Source organism: Triticum urartu, chromosome 5A (genome assembly GCF_056163025.1).
Source record: "Triticum urartu cultivar PI428250 chromosome 5A, HENAU_Tu73, whole genome shotgun sequence".
NCBI classification, from domain to species: domain Eukaryota; kingdom Viridiplantae; phylum Streptophyta; class Magnoliopsida; order Poales; family Poaceae; genus Triticum; species Triticum urartu.
Window position 1 is genome coordinate 280,262,779 of NC_141877.1, and position 19,525 is coordinate 280,282,303.

Genomic DNA, 19,525 nt, shown 5'->3' on the forward strand with positions numbered 1-19,525 from the left:
ACGTCGCATCCGTGCATGGACACACTATTTTAACTGGAGATGATGGGCGGCTTTTGCATCACATATCTATATCTATACCCCTATATGTATATTATATATTTATTTATTTATATTGTGTGCGGGTAACTTTAACTTTGAAATATGGTCTTTGGATGAGGCGAATCCGATGGTCCAAAGATGGCAAATTTGAGCACTACTGGCCGTTGGATATCATCTAGATTCCACCAGATTTCGCCACATGTATAATCTAGAAGACTCCATGGTTGAACTTAAGCATAATGCACAAACATCAAAACACAAGCACTTCTTATTTGTTCTAGAATCTTCTGTATCAGAATTGCCCAAATGTTTTTCTACATGATTTCCCATTATTTGTTTTTACTTTATGTCTTACGACACACAATTCCATGAATCTTAAAATAGATTAGCTTTCTTATAAAAACTAGATGATTTTGAATGAAATGAACTATAAGAATTAAACGAACATCTACATCATGTATATATGACTCAAATCTTGCATGCTATAATGTGGTATTTATTCATAATTTGGTTGCCAAATCTCATGCGTGCATTGCACGTGTACCTTACTCTAGTCTAAATGGTGTTTGTGTGTGTGTTGTGCGTGTTGAGGTGCAAATTGTATTTTTTTGGGGTACACGTTAAGCTTATTCTTCTGAAATTTCAAGCCGTGCCTTGTTATGCCGAAAATTCAAGCTAGCGTCTCTGTCTATCATGTTGCGAAACTCCCGCCTCTTCAACCCGCGCCTTGTTAGCCCGAAATATTCAAGATATATCTTTGTCTCGTTGTGCTCCGACAACTCCCTCCATCTCAACCCGAACCTTGCTATTCCGAAATTACAACGCGCGCGAAAACTCCCACCTCCTGTGAAATCCCGACACGCGAAATGCCCATGGTACCCCTGAACCGAAAGAACCGCCTCAAATCGGTGGGGGTACTTTCGTAACTTACCCCACATTTTGGACAAGCGCGTCTCTAAGCCATGGTTCCCCACTGCCATCCCATCCGCGCACCCATTCATACATCGAGGCCGCGAAAACCCGCGACGAAACCCCACACCCTGCTCCGTCCGCCACCCAGTCGGAGCCTCTTCCCCGATGACGTCGTCCACAGCAACACCTCGACGTCCCTCATCCATCGTACCGGATGAGGATCCGTCGTCGATCTCATCGTCCCGCCGGTTCATCCACACCGTCCTCCACCTCCAAGGAGCTACCCCGACGTTCCCCTCGTCTTTCGCGCGACCTCCATTCCCACACCGCCGTCTTCACCTGCACCACCGGAAGAGCATCATCATCACCTTTTCCTCGGATGAAGCTGCGGCCTAATCGGCGCCACCAAAGAGATTGTACACTAATCGCCGCATTTTCTTCTTGATTCGATCTCACGGTGCTGCCGGCGCTCGGTCCCGAGCCGACACGGCGCGGCTCCATCCACAGCGGCGTCGCCAGCCACTTCCTCCACGGCATCGCTCCCTCGGCGGCGACGTCCACATCAGTAGGGCCTGCTGCTGCTTTAGCTCTCGCTCGCGCTACTGCTCTGCTCTTGCTCTCGGTCCCCTGCCTGGTCTGCTCTTGCTATTGCTCTTGCTCGCGCTGCTGCTCTCGCTCTTGCTCTTGCTTGCGATGCTGCTCCGATTTAGCTACACTTCACTCCGATGTCGCCGGGGTGAAGGAAGAACCAGCCGCAGCGGGGAGGGGGGCTGGCCGGAGAGGTACCCCACTATCTATCTTAGGGTTCAGGATGGGGGCGGTGGTCGCCGGCGGTGGCAGGGCGTTGGCGGGGTGGTGGCGTGGGGATCGCCGGAGAAAAAGCTCGGCACGGGGGGGGGCTAGAGGGATGGTCGGGGCAGCGGCAGACCGGTGGTGGGGAGTGTTTTCGGGGCGGGCGGGGCGGCGCACCGCCGGCCGCGGGCGGCGGGGGGCTGCTGTTTGGCCGGCTCAGGGGGGTGGAGGTTGAAGATGAACCGCAGGCCCTTGATTTCGTATCCAACGGCTACAAAATTGACTGACCAAAGATGAAAAAGTCAGTCGACCGACGTGCAGCCTCACCTTGCTAGTGCATTCAGTTTCGACAGCAAAATTCAGTTTCGACAGCAAAATTCAGTTTCGACAGTTAAGTTCAGTTTCGACAGTTAAATTCAGTTTCGACAGTTAAGTTCGGAGATGAGCGGCTGATGTATTTTACATCTAGCACTTTGTGTTTATGTATTTTACGTCATGTATTGGAGATGCTATTAGAATTCCACTCAGGTTAACGTTGTTCGTTGTCTCTATTGTCCTGCTTCAGCCTCAGCGTCGTACAACTCACCGGAGCTACTCCAATGACGAAACCCTCCATCACAGCGGAGCAGTACCTCGGGCTCCATCTCCAGACGCCTAAGATCTTCTTCCCCTCCTCCGACAGCCAAGTCAGTCGGAGCATCCTCACCGGCCAACCCAATCACGCTGAGATCGACATGGCTTCGCCAAAGAGGTTGTACACTTGTTGCATCTCTTTTTTACTCTACATGTTATATATATTGTCCACTGAGCACTCGTAGTAACGGGAAATACGATTATTTTATCCTACTATATGACAAGCAGTGAGGTACCAGGCAACTTAGCTATCCGTGATGGACTCTCTTGAACGCCATCATTATTTATCTCTGCGCGTTTGAGCTGTGCATTTGTCGATGGGCCTGGGAGTTGAGCTAGTATGGCAGTGGCCTGGGTCCAAAGTAATAGAAGTAGCACAAAAACATTTTTTTAGTGTAGGATTTTCCTTGCTCAAGCCTGCCTACTAGAATCGCCAGTGCTTGAAAGGAAAAGTGAATGAAAAACATCGGAATTGGAAAGTTTCCTATGGTACTACTTTTCATGAATTTGGTGCAAAGGAATGGAGCAAAGGAAAACTGTAGGATTTGTTCCTTTAGTGTCTCCTTGAAATAAAAACCGTAGGAATTCTAATTTCCACTTCTCCTCCTTTTCATATTCCTATTCATCAAGCACAAGACTAAGAGATAGTAGCATAATAGCATTATAACCGTACATTTTCTTGTGGTTTGACTTAATCTCACCATGCTTTTTTGCATCCTGTGATCTTCTAATTGTTGTGAATCAAACACCCAGATTGGCAGAAATCCTGTGTTTTTAAATTCTCTGTTTTGCACGTGCATTCCTATCCTATTCCTGTCTATTTCCTATCCCTGCATTGTTAGAATCCTCAAATTCAAACAAGCCCTTACTCAATTACTTCTGTTACAGATATGTGTCAAAGAAAACCTTGTGTGGTTTGTCCTGTTCCCGCGGCGCTGTGTTCCACCCCAGCTTAGCTGCTCCAACGACAGAAGGGTTCACCACAGCAGGGATCTGCTCTCCAGACTGTCTTTCGCCGCCTCATATCTTCTTCCCCGCCGCCGGCAGCCACGGCAACTGCATTACCATCATCAACTGAGCAGATGACCTTGAGGACTACACGGGTCCGCAAGAGAGGTCGCACTCTTCCGTGTCTGCTTACGTTATTGTAGGATCGAAAGTATGTCTAGAGGGGGGGTGATTAGACTACTTGACCAAATAAAAACTTAACCTTTTCCCAATTTTAGTTCTTGGCAGATTTTAGCAATTTTAGAACAAGTCAAGCAATCATAACATAATTCAAGCAAGCATGCAAAGAGTATATAGGCAGCGGAAAGTAAAGCATGCAACTTGCAAGAATGTAAGGGGAAGGGTTTGGAGAATTCAAACGCTATTGGAGACACGGATGTTTTTCCCGTGGTTCGGATAGGTGGTGCTATCCTACATCCACGTTGATGGAGACTTCAACCCACGAAGGGTAACGGTTGCGCGAGTCCACACAGGGCTCCACCCAAGGGCAACGGTTGCGCGAGTCCAAACAGGGCTCCACCCACGAAGGGTCCACGAAGAAGCAACCACCCACAAAGGGTCCACGAAGAAGCAACCTTGCCTATCCCACCATGGCCATCGCCCACGAAGGACTTGCCTCACTAGCGGTAGATCTTCACGAAGTAGGCGATCTCCTTGCCCTTACAAACTCCTTGGTTCAACTCCACAATCTTGTCGGAGGCTCCCAAGTGACACCTAGCCAATCTAGGAGACACCACTCTCCAAGAAGTAACAAATGGTGTGTAGGTAATGAACTCCTTGCTCTTGTGCTTCAAATGATAGTCTCCCCAACACTCAACTCTCTCTCATAGGATTTGGATTTGGTGGAAAGAAGATTTGAGTGGAAAGCAACTTGGGAAGGCTAGAGATCAAGATTCATATGGTAGGAATGGAATGTCTTGGTCTCAACACATGAGTAGGTGGTTCTCTCTCAGAACATATGAGTTGGAATGATGTGTGTGTTCTGATGGCTCTCTCACTGAATGAGAAAGAGGTGGAGGGGTATATATAGCCTCCACACAAAATCCAACCGTTACACACAATTTACCAATCTCGGTGGGACCGAATCAGAAAACTCGGTCTGACCGAAATAGTAAACCTAGTGACCGTTAGGAATTTCGGTGGGACTGACATGCAACTCGGTAGGACCGATTCGGTTAGGGTTTGGGCATAACGTAATCTCGGTGAGACCGATTACACAAACTTGGTGAGACCGAATTTGGTAATTAGCTAACCAGAGAGTTGGTCAGGCAAACTCGGTGGGACCGATTTTCTCTTTCGGTGAGACCGAGTGGAACTCGGTGAGACCGAAAAGTTACAAAGGGGAAACACTGAGTTTACATTGCAATCTTGGTGGGACCGATTCGCTCTTTCAGTGGGACCGAAAAGTTACGAAAGGGAAACAGAGAGTTTGCAACCCCATCTCGGTGAGACCGAGATCCTTATCGGTAGAACCGAATTGCTAGGGTTTGGCAGTGGCTAATGACAAGTGAAACTCGGTGGCACCGGATAGGAAGAATCGGTAGGACCGAGTTTGGCTTAGGGTTTAGGTCATATGTGGATATGGGAAAGTAGTTGAGGATTTTGAAGCATATCATTAAGAACATGAAGCAAGAGGCTCATTAAGCAACACCTCATCCCTCCTTAATAGTATTGGCTTTTCCTAAAGACTCAATGTGATCTTGGATCACTAAAATATAAAATGAAGAGTCTTGAGCTTTTGAGCTTGAGCCAATCCTTTGTCCTTAGCATTTTGAGGGTTCCACTTTCACATCCATGCCATGCCAATCATTGAGCTTTCCTGAAATGATTATCTTGGAATAGTATTAGCTCAATGAGCTATATGTTGTTATGAATTACCAAAACCACCTAGGGATAGTTGCACTTTCAGTTATGCGTCGCTTAATATGATGACATGCTACATTATCGTCGTGTTCACCTATTAGACTCCGAGTCAGGTCCAAACTAATGGTGAAACTTGAGTTTTTAAATGGTTGTGGGGTACATATTGGGGCAGCAATCAGTACTATCTATCTACTATCTGGTTAATCTCCGGTGTCTACTATGAGTTTCATGTTGGGTGCAAACAAACATTAAAGGAGCCATTATCTGTATTTTTTAACTAAAGCTATTATCTGCCTGCTATCATTGGTTTTGGGTCTATCCACAGTTTGCTACCATCACTCTAGATTTGTGCATGCACTCCTTACATAATCTCACTATGTTTTATTCCTATGCATGCCAGTTATTGTACACAATGGAACTGATCATGTAGAGCAAAAGAGATGAGCCTTGCGTGGCAATAAAATTTCATGCAGACGTCGTTCCATGGTGGGCGCAAAGGCAGCCCCCCCTCCACCCATTTCGGATCGTAATCAAGAGGAAGATAACTGTTATGAGGGGGATTCAAAAGGAGAAGACCACTCCTATTTACCCCATGAGGTCTTCGCTCTAACTTGGCATGCTGATGTTGGTAATATCATGCATATGGTGCCTTGCATTGCTTACTGTATACATTAAAGATGTCATCTGCTTAGTTTAGACATGCTTTGTGTCAATGCCATCTGTTTAGTTTCTTTATCGTATATGTGAATCATGCAATGCCATCTTGTCTAGCCAGGCATCATATATGTGAATTTTGCAATGCCACCCTGGTTAGCCAGTCATCTTATATGTGAATTATATCATGCCATCATTTTTTTATTACATGTTAAATTTGTCAACAATTTTAGTACATTCAATTACTCTTCCTGTGCATCAGCCATTTGGCACGGTCATGGAAAAATCTGGAGTGGAAACAAGGTCTTCAGAGCAGACAATGCTATCTGACGAAGTGCATGTCTTGCTGGTTACCGATAGCTTCTCAGAGGAGGATTCGGAGACAGATGACCAGTCATATCCCCCCCCCCCGAGGTGCATGACCTAACTTGGCAGGGTTATGTTGCTCATATCGTGCGTATGGTATCTTGCATTGCTATGTCATTTGCTTAGTTTAGACATGCTTTGTGTGAATGCCACCTGTTTAGTGTCTAATTACCATATATGTGAATTATGCAATGCCATCTTGTTGCAAGACATTATATATGTGAATTATGCAATGTTATCTTGTTGCAAGGCATTATGTATGTGAATTATGCAATGCCATGCTGTTTAGGCAAGCGTCATATATGTGAATTATATCATGCCGTCCTTTTTTGTATTTCTCATTGCTTTTGTCGACAATGTTTGTATATTCAACTGCTCTTCCTGTGCATCAGCCATTTGAATTGGTGATGGAGAAATCTGGAGTGAAAATAAGGTCTTCAGAGCAGACAATGCTACCTGCTGAAGCAGATATCTTGCTGGTTACAGATAGCTCTTCAGAGGAGGATTCAGAGGCAGATGACCAGTCCTATTATCCCCCTTAGGTGTATTCTCAAACTTGGCAGGGTTATATTACTCATATAATGCATATGTTGTATTGCAATGCTTAGTTTTTACATCATATACACAATATTGAATGACATCTCCTTAGTTGACACATCATATATGTGATTGCCCTCTGCTCACTTCCTTAGTATATAAATCATATATTTGAATTATGTCATGCCATGATGTTTACATAGACAGCATGTATCTGAATTATGGCATGCCAACCCATTTTCTAAAGACATAATATAGTTATATCATTTCATCCTGTTTACATAGTCATCATATTTAAATTACGTCATTCTATCCGTGAATTATATCATGCCATCATGTTTCCATCGACGGCATGTTTGTGATTTATGGCATGCCAACCACTTTAATAGACACATCGTATAGTTATATCATGTCATCCTGTTTACATGGTCATCATATTTTGAAGTATGTCATTCTATCCTGTTTAGTTAGCCATCATACATGTGAAATTGTGTCATGCTATCCTGTTTAATTAGCCATCATATATGTGAAATTATGTCCTACTATTCTGTTTGCTTAGACAACATAAATGTGAATTATTTCATGCCCTGTTTTCTTCCCTACTATCCATTGCACCTGTCTATCTTACAATGTTTGTACATTCAATTATTTTTCTTGTTTATCAGCCGTTTCAATTGGAGGGAGTGATGGCAGTATCTGTGGGAGTAAAAACACGGTCTTCAAAAAAGATCGTGCTACCTGTCGATGCAGATAGAACCACGGTTGTACTTGCCCAAGAACCAGCCCCACCACACATAACCCACACTCATGCAGATTGTACCCCTACCCAGTTGGACAGAGAACAAGATACACCCCTTCTAACCCCAACCTCGGCAGATAGACACCCAGTTCCCGTTGACACAGCACCGTCTCCACCACAGAGCACCCAAACACGAGCAGTTAGTAAGGCAACTGCAGTGCCCAAATCACGAGGACCACCACTCTGAACCCGAAGTCAACGCTTAAAGCAGAAGAAGAATTGTTCCCGAGTCAGGTTCCGTAGCTATGGTTCATACTACTTTGCTCTTGCATCACTGTATTTACTGATACCAACTAATTTCAAATTTGAAGGATGCAACTGAAACTCCAATGGCGCAACAGGTATGTTTTAAACCTGTTTCTTCAACGTGTTTGGTTGTTTGCTGTTGTAACTTGCTCTATGTTGATTTCAGTTTCAATTGAATAAACAGTTATGTTCGCATGCCATGCACATTACAAGTGTTGTTATTAATGTGTAGTTTCCCACACTTATATTCTGTCTATGCTGCTTTGTCTTAAATAGATATGACTCGAACTGTATCTATCTTGATTTGGCAACATAAACTAGAATGATATAGACCATACAGTGACCATACTACATAGATATATATTTGTTTCATGTTGTTATCCTGTCCACCTTACTACTGAACTGGTTTACCAAAATGAGTTTCATATACTACATTGTAAACCTGAGATGTGTTTGTTTGTTTCTCTTTTAGAACGCGGATAAAATATTGGAGAAGAGTACCCTGTTATGCAATGGTAAAGGAAGTAATGCAGATAAGGTTCAAGATAGTGAGACATCCCTGTTGGTCTCCAAGAAAGCTGATAAAAACTATATTGAAGACACTGAGACAACCCCAAAGTCCTGTCTTGATGTAGTGTTCGAATTACTGGCTACCACTGCTGGCACCAGCTCTTCGAACTCATTGCCTGAATCAGTTCGGCTTCTTGAGTCTCAACTTCAAGTTGAAAGACATCGATCAGATGTTATGCGACAGGAAGCCAAAGGACTGAGGAAGTTCCTGCAGAATTCAGATGCATACTTTCTGGTGCAACAGCAAGCGCTGGAGGACTTAAGCGCCAAACAAGAGAAACTTAATAAGCTTGCTAAGTATCTTGCCAGCATTATGGGTACCCAGGATATTGTTTCTTGAGCTCTTCTGAAGTGGTTTTAGTTCTGGACTTGTTTTGCTGCGGCGTTTATATGCTGTTGTGTTCCCTATATTTGCACTGGTGGTGAACTTTGATGCCCAGTGGATGTAATATGTGTAATAGCCGTGATAGCCTAGTGTAAGTTGCTTGCTTATTTATTTCCTTGTTGTCTTGTTTATTTGTTTGCTTGTAGTCAGTGCAGTTCTTTTTCTGTGGTTTGCTAGTGGCTGCAATAACCTATTTTTTAAAACTAGGCCACAATAACCATGGGCTAATATTTACTGTAGTGACACTGGGCCTCCTACGGGCCGTAGAAACAGTGGGCCTTCTACGGGCCGTAGAAACAGTGGGACTTCTACAGGCCGTAGAAACAATGGGCCTTCTACGGGCCATATCATCAATGGGCCTTCTACGGGCCGTATCATCAATGGGCCTTATACGGGCCGTATGATCGATTGGCCAAACATGGGCCAAACAGACCGCATTCTGGCCGTAAATGGGCTAGAGTTGGAATCGTCCGTTCATGGGCCGACCATAACGGGTCATCGTTAATAGGCCGTATTTGATGACGCTATGAAAACGGCCCAACGTATTAACGGACCACAAACGGGCCGACTGTAACCACGGGCTGAATTTGGCCCACAAGCAGAAAATGATAGTAACGGGCCGTAAGTAAACGAATGCTGGAAATGAGCCCAAGAATAAATGGGCTCTGAGAAGGCCGAAAGATAACATGGGCTGGAGACGGCCCAATGGAATAACGGGGCGTTAATGGGTATAAAGTGATACACTGTTCATTACGGGCCAGTTTCACCACAGGCCGTTAATGGGTGTGAAGTGATACATTGTTCATTACGGGCCAGTTTCAGCATGGGCCGCTAATGGGCCAAGAGTTACAAAGGGCCTCATATGGGCCGGAAGACATCATGGGCTATACATGGGCCAGAAGTGAAAACGGGCTGGAATCATATTGGACGGCCCAGATGACGCTACTGTGCCTAATTCGGATAGGGCGTAACGGGCCTTGGGTTAGCGGGCTGTAAATGGGCTATATGCGAACAGGCCGTTAACAGGCTTTCCATGGGCCGGCCCGCCAGCTTTTGACCAAGTCAAATGGGCCGGCCTTTTCACAGGAATGGGCCACTGTTGGGCCATGCCACGTGTCGACGTATCATAGGCGCCTTCTATCCAGTGGGTGGATGACATCTGTCCCAATGATGAGCCGACACGTGTTTCCTCTAGCCAATGATGATTTTACACATGGAAAATCCCCATTGGCTAGGGCTGTTAACGGGTTATCGGATCCAAAACCCAACCCGATAGCTTAACGGCGTTCCGTTACGGTGGATGCCACGTGTCGGTCACCCTTGACGAAAGCACTTCTGTGACGCGTGATTTATTGTCATGGAAGTGGACACTTTCGTGATGATAATTTTGGTAATGTCATGGAACACTTCTACGACAGCACAAGTATGACTATCTTGATTCTGTCATAAATTTGTCATGGATGTACATGCATGACAAAAAAGCAACCTACTGTGACAAACACGTATCATCATGGAAGTGTATTTTTTTTTGTAGTGGTACCATCGGGACGGAGCTTGTGTTTGAAGACCTACTTCCCGGTTATCATGTTGGCGTGCCGGGGACGGGGAACAAGCTGCCACGTCTGATTGCGCAACAGGGCGTCAAACTCCTCTTGCATCGCAACCATCTAGAGCGGGTCACGAAGAGCAGCTCGAACGGAGGACGGCAACAACGAGGGCTCAGAGATGGACGCCGCGTGGACATAGTCATCCGAGACGTAGCGCGAGCTCGGGCGAAAGACGCCTGTACGGGCACGGGTGATCGGACCGGCCACAGGTGCCGATGGGGGGGCGCCGAGGCCGCGGGCGGCTGGGGGGCCGCGACTGCCGAAGGTGCCGCGGGCACCGGAGGGGCCGCGGGCGCCGAGGAGGCCGCAGGCGCGGGCTCCAGCGAGGCCGCAAGCGCCGAGGAGGCCACGGACGGAGGGGCGCCGGGGATGCCAGCGCCGCAGCTGTAGGGGCCGCCGCATGCAGGGGCGCACCTCAAAACCTGGCGGCGGGCCAAGAGAGGCACGCGAGGAGCCTGCGTCACCGGTGGCGGGAGGAGCAGCCGGGGATACCTGGTGAAACGGAAACACATGCTCATCAAAGTAAACGTGCCGGGAAGTGAACACACGGTGGGAGACGGGATCGTGCACCGATACCCCTTGGAGTTAGAAGGGTAGCCGATGAAGATGCAAGCAACAGAATGGGGTGCGAGTTTGTGAGGAGTGGTGTCGGCGATGCTAGGATAGCAGAGGCACCCGAAAATACGCAAGCCATCATAGGACAGGGGCGTACCGAAGAGAAGATGGTGAGGTGCATAGTTCCATCATGGGCGGCAGGGTCGAAGGTTAAGGAGAAGTGAAGCAATGGCGAGTGCGTCCGGCCAGAAGCGAGGCGGCATGTTAGCATGGAACAGGGGCGTGTGAACACAGTCGTTCAGAGTGCAAAGGACGCGTTCGGCTCGACCATTCTGCTGTGAAGTATATGGGCATGTGAGACGAAAAACGGTGCCATGGTGCGACAGAAAGGTGCGGAAAGCGAGGTTGTCGAACTCTTTTCCATTGTTAGTCTGAAGAGCAAGAATGGGACGCCCAAACTATGTGCTGACATAGGAGTAAAAAGCTGTCAAAGTGGAAAGTGCATCCGACTTGTGTCGCAAAGGGAAAGTCCACATATAGTGAGAATAATCATCAAGAATAACCAGATAATATAAATAGCCCGAATTACTAGGAACCGAAAAGGTCCACACATCGCTATGAATCAACTGAAAGGAAAAAGAAGCAATGGTGGTGGAGGTATTAAATGGGAGGCGAACATGTTTGCCGACATGACATGCATCACAAGTGTGATCCTCTATCTTTTTACAACTGAAATTGAAGCTCCAAAGAATATGACAAAGTGTAACGGGGTTAGGATGACCCAGATGAGCGTGCCAGAGATCGACGCCAGCGGAGAGAGCAACCGGTGCGGTGGTGATGGATGAAGGCGAGTGCACCGGATAGAGATCGTCGGGGTTGTTACATCGGTGAAGCACCATCTTGGTTCGAGCGTCCTTGACACAAAAACCAAGCAGGTCAAACTCAACAGTAACAGGATTTTCATGAGTGAAACAGCAAACAGAAATAAGATTCTTAATAAGATGAGGTGACACAAATATGTTAGACAAAGATAAAGGCATGGAATTAGACGGAAAAGAAGTGTGCCAGACGGAAAAGAACTTATTGGAGACTTCATATCTCTCAATCCGGGCATTTGCTTGAAATGTTAACTTCAACTCCTGGAACATCTCATATGCTCCATGACGTTCAAAACGTCGTTGGAGTCCCGGTTCTAAGCCGTAAAGCATGGCACACTGAACTATCGAGTAGTCATCAGCTTCGCTCTGCCAGACGTTCATAACGTCCGGAGTTGCTCCTGGAGCGGGTTTTGCACCTAGCGGTGCTTCCAGGACGTGATTCTTCTGTTCAACAATGAGGATAATCCTGAAGTTACGGACCCAGTCCGTATAGTTGCTACCATCATCTTTCAACTTAGTTTTCTCTAGGACCACATTAAAATTCAAAAGAACGGTAGCACGGGCCATTGATCTACAACAACATAGACATGCAAAATACTATCAGGTACTAAGTTCATGATAAATTAGAGTTCAATTTAATCATATTACTTAAGAACTCCCACTTAGATAGACATCTCTCTAGTCATCTAAATGATCACGTGATCCATATCAACTAAACCATGTCCGATCATCACATGAGATGGAGTAGTTTTGAATGGTGAACATCATTATGTTGATCACATCTACTATATGATTCACGTTCGACCTTTCGGTCTCAGTGTTCCGAGGCCATATCTGTATATGCTAGGCTCGTCAAGTTTAACCCGAGTATTCTGCGTGTGCAAAACTGGCTTGCACCCGTTGTATGTGAACATAGAGCTTATCACACCCGATCATCACGTGGTGTCTCGGCACGACGAACTGTAACAACAGTGCATAGTCAGGGAGAACACTTATACCTTGAAATTTAGTGAGAGATCATCTTATAATGCTACATCCGTACTAAGCAAAATAAGATGCATAAAAGATATAAACATAACATGCAATCAAAATAGGTGATATGATATGGCCATCATCATCTTGTGCCTTTGATCTCCATCTCCAAAGCACTATCATGATCACCATCGTCACCGGCTTGACACCTTGATCTCCATCGTAGCATCGTTGTCGTCTCGCCAACTATTGCTTCAACGACTATCACTACCGCTTAGTGATAAAGTAAAGCAATTACATGGCGATTGCATTTCATACAATAAAGCGACAACCATATGGCTCCTGCCAGTTGCCGATAACTGTTACAAAACATGATCATCTCATACAATAATTTATATCTCATCACGTCTTGACCAAATCACATCACAACATGCCCTACAAAACACAAGTTAGATGTCATCTACTTTGTTGTTGCAAGTTTTACGTGGCTGCTACAGGCTTCTAGCAAGAACCGTTCTTACCTACGCATCAAAACCACAACGATTTTTCATCAAGTGTGTTGTTTTAACCTTCAACAAGGACCGGGCGTAGTCAAACTCGATTCAACTAAAGTTGGAGAAACAGACACCCGCTAGCCAACTATGTGCGAAGCACGTCGGTACAACCAGTCTCATGAACGCGGTCATGTAATGTCGTTCCAGGCCGCTTCATCCAACAATACCGCCGTATCAAAGTAAGACGTTGATGGTAAGCAGTATGACTATAATCGCCCACAACTCTTTGTGTTCTACTCGTGCATATAACATCTACGCATAGACCTGGCTCGGATGCCACTGTTAGGGAACACGGTATTTCAAAAATATTACCTATGATCACGCAAGATCTATCTAGGAGATGCATCAACGAGAGGGGAGTATGTGTCCACGTACCCTCGTAGACTGAAAGCGGAAGCGTTTAGTAACGCGGTTGATGTAGTCGAACATCTTCGCAATCCAATCGATCCAAGCACCGAACGTACGGCACCTCCGCATTCAGCACACGTTCAACTCGATGACGTCCCTCGATCTCTTGATCCAGTTGAGGACGAGGGAGAGTTCCGTCAGCATGACGGCGTGGCGATGGTGATGATGAAGTTACCGGCGCAGGGCTTCGCCTAAGCACTACGATGATATTACCGAGATGTGTAACTATGGAGAGGGGCACCGCACACGGCTAAGAGAAGACTTAGTGTGTCTTTGGGGTGCCCCCTCCCACGTATATAAAGGGGGAGGAGAGGTGGCCGGCCCAGGAGGGCGCCATGGGGGGAGTCCTAATTGGACTCCCGGTCCAAGTAGGATTCGGTCCCCCCCTCCATTTTCCGAAACCATTCCGGTGTCCAAACATAACCTTCCAATATATCAATATTCATGTCTAAACCATTTCGAGACTCCTCGTCATGTCTGTGATCCCATTCGGGACTCCGAACAAACTTTGGTTCATCAAATCACATAACTCATAATACAAATCGTTATCGAACGTTAAGCGTGCGGACCCTACGAGTTCGAGAACTATGTAGACATGACCAAGACACATCTCCAGTCAATAACCAATAACGGAACCTGGATGCTCATATTGGATCCTACATATTCTATGAAGATCTTTATCGGTCAAACCGCATAACAACATACGTTATTCCCTTTGTCATCGATATGTTACTTGTCCGAGATTAGATCGTCGGTATCATCATACCTAGTTCAATCTCATTACTGGCAAGTCTCTTTACTCGTTTCGTAATACATCATTCTGTGACTAACTCATTAGACACATTGCTTGCAAGGCTCATAGTGATGTGCATTACCGAGAGGGCCCAGAGATACCTCTCCGATACACGGAGTGACGAATCCTAATCTCGATCTATGCCAACTCAACAAACACCATTGGAGACACCTGTAGAGTATCTTTATAATCACCCAGTTACATTGTGATGTTTGATAGCACACAAGGTGTTCCTCCGGTATTTGGGAGTTGCATAATCTCATAGTCAGAGGAACATGTATAAGTCACGAAGAAAGCAATAGCAATAAAACTAAACGATCATTATGCTAAGCTAACGGATGAGTCTTGTCCATCACATCATTCTCTAATGATGTGATCCCGTTCATTAAATGACAACACATGTCTATGGTCAGGAAACTTAACCATCTTTAATTAACGAGCTAGTCTAGTTGAGGCATACTAGGGACACTCTGTTTGTCTATGTATTCACATATGTACTAAGTTTACAATTAATACAATTCTAGCATGAATAATAAACATTTATCATGATATAAGTAAATATAAATAACAACTTTATTATTGCCTTTAGGGCATATTTCCTTCAAACACACCCTTAGATCTTGTCCCGTAGTCTTCGCCTTGCCACTGGCGACGCGTAAATGATACCAAGATTGCGACGGCGCCGAGGACATGCATCACCGGGAGGATCCGACGCTGACAAAGAAAAGCGACAAGACAATGCGACATCGTGCATCAAGCTCGTGTCATCTAAGTAGTCCAACAACTTGCTCATCTCATCACGGTCGGCGTACAGTTTTTTCGACGGCGGCTGCGGCACATCTCAAGCTTGGTGACCGCGTGCCTCTTGACACGTTGGGATTTGTGGACAACTCTGCTTCCTCAATTTGAACTACTTGCAAGTAACGCTGAGGAGATGGAAATACGGTGTCTGATCGAGTTTTTATCGCTCTAGGCATCGTGTCAAGTGCTTCAAGCCGAGGAAACAAACACACAATTCACGAGCTGGTGATGCCATCGGGATAACAGCAAAAGTGTTGCGTGTAAGTGTGTTGTGCACGTGTGAATTAAATATGTCACCGCGCTCTGTTTGCTTCTTTTTTTTGTGATGGGCGCTCTGTTTGCTTAACAAGAAAGTAGTGTGGGCACAGTGGTTAGCATATGTGGGCTTCAGCGGAGGATCGATCGCTGGTTGATTAGTGTTGTGTTTTTTTCTCACTAATATATGGGACCCACGTACGTAAAGAGAGGGTGCTGTGGTGTTTGACCAGTCAACAGAGTAAAATACGGAGCTATATTGTGACACAGGGACTGTAAAATCACTTTCGTATTTAATGACCGTATTAACCGTATTCTTAAGTACAGCGATCAAAATGAACTTTCGACATAAGTTTAGGGACCGTGGATGCATTTTACTCTTTTGCTTTCTAAGTTGTATGGCTAGGGTTTTTAATTTTAAGAGTGATTACCTGGTAATTGCAACATTTTGACTTGTCAATTTTTGACAGCGATTCACATATACTTGGGTTATTCTCCGACGGCTAGATGCACCAGAACTAGGTAAACTCTATAATCAGACAATTTAATCAGTATGTTGTTATAATTACTAGTTAAATGTGTTGCCGCGATAATATTTTCATATTTGCTATTCATAAGTGATATTATACTAGGAAATATGCCCATGTGTTGCTACGGCTCTAGAATAAACCTATACATTGTCAATTTTTGACAGCAATTCACATATACTTGGGTTATTCTCCGGCGGCTTGATGCATCAGAACTAGGTAAACTCTATAATCACACAATTTAATCAATATGTTGTTACAATTACTAGTTAAATGTGTTGTGGCGGAATAAGAAATCCAGTAATGCAAATAGCCCTTTTTAAAGCACTTTTAAAGCCCCTGACTTTCAAAAAGAGCTGGCGGTTTTGCCTCAACTCATTCCATGAATGTTGTTTCATTCCCCACGCGGCTGAATCCAACTCAGTCTTCAAGGTCCATTCCTAGTATGCGAAATCAGTAAACACAAATATGCCAACTTGTGTTGTGTTTCGTAATCAGAGCTACTTGTCCTTGCATTGCCCAAGAGAAGTCATCTTTGCTCATGGGTAACACAGTCGAGCTACCTGCACCTGTCTGGTCCGATCGTTTAGCGGCTCTCACTGATGATTTGCTAATTGTTTTATGATCCTTGACTAGCTATATAGACCGAGATCATCTACATAGCACTCAACAATCTTATGTATTATCTCATCGAAGATCTTAGTCATGGCACATTGATATGTAGCACCGGCGGAATAAGAAATGATAATATTTTTGTATTTGCTATTCATAAGTGATATTATATTTCTATCCGTTATATATTTTTTTGAGTCTTCTTCTTTGAAACCGAGTGCTATATATTTGATGTAAGGTGGCAAAAAAAACTAAATCCCAACAACCAGTCAATGAATGAACCCATCGGCTACATTTTCTCGCTCCGGTTTTGCGTTTTTGTTTTTGTTAGGTTCAATGTCTTGGTTAGAGCTGTGTGAAAGTTGCTATGTCCCTCGGTAGGAATAATGTCTCCACGTCCGATCCCCATCCCGATGGTGCGAATAGTGTAGCCGGAGGACGTGTGAGGTGTGCCCCCGTTGGATCTCGTGGGATTCGGTCAGTGCTGGTCTTCGGTGGATCTATTTGGATCCATTTTTTGTTCGTCTTTGTTCGTGTGGTTCTAGGTTTGACCTTTTCGATTTACAACTCTCTTCAACAACGATGGTTGCTGCTCTTGTGAACTGGTCCTTTGGGGCCTTAGCACGAAGACTTCTCGACTGTTTACTACAGTAAGGTTTTCCCGGCTCCGGTGAGGGAGGGGCGATGATTGCGGCGTGCCTTTGGCTCGCTCCAGTGCTTATAGCAGTTGCTAGGTGATCTGTGGACCTGGTTGTAATTTTTATTACCTATACTATTCTCTCTACTACCATGATTGATGAATAGATTGAAATTTTCTCTCATAAAAGAAGGTATAATATTTTTTATGAAAAAATTACAATATAAAGCAAGCTATTTTTTGTCGAATCAGCAAATGTAATACAGGTCTGGCCCATGTCTCTCTGCTGCCACACGCCCAGTAGCGTCATACTGAGTTAGGCCTCGAGCAATTGATCGCTAGATGAAAGAGGAAAAAGTCTATTTTTAACCTTGAACTCGTAGAGGTTCGGCGAATCAAACCCTCAAGTCCAAATCCTTGCCGTTTGCACCCTGAGCTGTGCAATCCCGATCTAAATCAAACCCTGGAGTCGTTTGCCAAACAGGAATTGCAAAGGATGGCCGGGATTGGTGGTGGAACCTATTTGCCGCCCGCAGCAGTGGCTACGGGCCGGCCCATTTCACGGCAGCGCGCGCTGCCCGTTCACTGCTTTGTTTTTCTGTTCATTTCTTTTGTTGACCTTTTGTTTTATTTTATTTAGGTTTGTTCTTTCTGGTTCTTTTGTTCTTTCTGCCTTTTTCTTTCGGTTATTCTTTCTTTTGTTTTTTTGTTTTTTGCTTTCCTTTTTCTTCCATTAATACATTATAAGGAAATGTTTCATTGTGTATTGTTTTCATTAATAATACTTTAATACGACGAACAATCTATGTTTCTTCTGTTTATTTTTACTTTCTTCTTTTTTGTGTATTATACAAGAGTTTATCATGTATTGTGAAAATGTTCATCATATATGTGAGAAAATATTCATTATGTACTTAAAATTGTTCAGCGTATAGGGAAAAAATGTTCAATATGTATTTTCAAATTGTTCAGCGCACATCACAGTAATGCTCATTGTGTATTTTTAAATTGTTCAGCGTATATCACAGTAATGTTCATTGTGTATTTACAAATTGATTAGCATATATCACACAAATGTTCAATGTGTGTTTAAGAAAATGTTCATTGTATATGAAAAAACTTCATTGTATATTAAAAAATGTTCTGTTTTCCTAATTTTGTTCAGGTGTTTTAAAAAATGTGCATGTTCCAAAAGTTTGTTTGAATTCTCCAAATTTAGTTTCGTAAATTTGTTCACAAATTTGAAAAGTAGTCGCTTTTCATAAACACTCAAAAAGAATCAAAACGTTTTTGCGTTTGAAATTTTAAAAATATTCGAATCCGGTGTTGATTCTTATAGTTTTGTGTTGCCTTCTTTTAGGCATATATTCTTTTGTGTTGCTATTTGAACAGATTAAGTTGGTTGCTCAAATGGAAGTTCCAGCGTATGTGTAGCTGCAGATGCAGATCCTAGGTTTGATACTGTGACGCCCGGATAATCAAGCTACAGTAAACCTCTGCTAGTGATGCCACGTCACCTCGATTACTATTGCTAATCTCGCGTTAGTTCAAAAATGATTCAAAGTTAAATTCGAAATATAGGCAAATAGTAAAATTTTCAAATAGCAAAACTAAAATGTTCGGGTTGTGTCAAATAAATCGTAAGTAATTATGGTGGAGAAACCAAACTTCGATAAAATGTTTAAAGGCTCTAAAACAATTAAAACAGTAGTGAAAACAATTAAACAAATGCCTATTGAATTTATAAAATGCTAAAACTATTTTATTATGGGTTAAGAATTAATCTCACAGTAGTTTGTTGATAAATACAAATTTAGGCACTAGTGGTACTTTCTATAAAACTAAAAATAAAAGAAACTACAAATAAAAAAAAGAAAATATAAAACCAAAAAACAAAACTAACAAAGAACAAAAAAAAGAAATAGAAATAGAAGAAACTCCCTTCCCCCCCCCCCCCCCCCGCTGGACCATGGCCCAGCTGGCCTATGGGCCACCAGGCCGGCCCAGCCGACCTCCCCATTAACCCCAACCCCTTGCCCCGAAAACCCTAGAGCCCCACCCCACTTCCCCCCACGATCCCACCCTCTCCCTCCAGCGCCGTCACAGGAGAGGAAGCACGACC